Raw genomic sequence first — 1,344 nt, 5'->3', positions numbered from 1 at the left:
GAAATGCTTCAGAAATGTTTTGAGTGAGTTCTTGGATGTCCAAACTAATATTTTTATGGCCTATTAATAATTTTCGGATTTCGGTCCAATTTTGAGAAACATTAAAAGGCACAGGTCTTACGCAAAATTGAGTGGAGTTCCACTCACATTGCAATGTTATTCGAGTACTGAAGACAATGAGCTGATCTCCAAGCCACGTTAAGGCTTGTTCCACATTGTCCAATCTTTCAGCGAGTTGAGAGTCAATGTTCCGTTGTTGAAGCCACAACCGATGAGATTGCTCATGCCATTGCTGCACAAATTCAGCATTTTGTATGCTTCGATGTAGAGCAAGTCCTGCTACGGCTGCAGTGGAGGCAATGGCAACAAGGCTCATCACCAAGGCAATTATAAGTCCAAGGGCACGACGGGTCCGCTGAAGGGAAGTCCAAACATAAGTCTCAAGAGGTGATGCCCCCCACGGTCACGTCATATTGACAAGTAGCCAAATTTCCTTACGAGCCCTGAGGATATAAATATCCCCCGTAAAACTGCGCCACCAGGAATGATTGAGGCAAGACAAAAATGTACACGTATCTTTACAATTAACAATTCCCGTATCATTATCCCATGTTAAATTCCCTGCTAACAATAGGTAAGGCTTTCAGACACAGGCAATAATATATCGGAAGATATTCCGATGTAATTGAATATGAAAGGGGTTATTTGGGATAGAAAGATTAAGAGACATATTTCCCACAAAAGTACTAATAGCATCATCTGCAGCTAATAACTTCCAAAGATGACTCTGTACTTTTAAAAAGTGTCTAAGATGAGGCATAGGTGGTGACAGGCCTCCTTTACGCCATACCAAAGTTTCATTACCGTCAGCGGCAATACTTTTATTTATCCGGTGTCATTTCAAAGGTATGTGACTAAATTTTGTTTGAAAATCACCATGCACACTCCAATCAATTACTTGCAGCCCATTATATTCTAATAAAATCCGGGGCTTAGTTCCCCGACAATGTTGTCACTCCAATACCTCAATATTAGGGGAAACCTCTGGGATAGGACAAAAGGTAAGGAACTAGGAATAGTCTCATTAATATATACAGTATGATTATAATGAAAACTTCTAGTTACAATAATAACAGTATTGGCAGCCACATGGCTATGATTATAGCGAACAGCCCAAGCTTCATGCGATTTCCGCAATGAGGACTATTTCCCATGCAAATCGGAAGTCCTTCCACTCCAAATTGGTGTGTGCTGTTTATTATTCCCGTTTCCCGTTCTATATTGTCCTTGTCCATATAGGGGGACGGCATCCAAGTAGTGTCATTGGTGAAAACCTTAATTTCC

Source organism: Colobus angolensis, unplaced genomic scaffold (assembly GCF_000951035.1).
Source record: "Colobus angolensis palliatus isolate OR3802 unplaced genomic scaffold, Cang.pa_1.0 Scaffold59, whole genome shotgun sequence".
Taxonomy (NCBI): Eukaryota; Metazoa; Chordata; class Mammalia; order Primates; family Cercopithecidae; genus Colobus; species Colobus angolensis.
Note: the sequence above shows the minus strand (reverse complement) of the source record.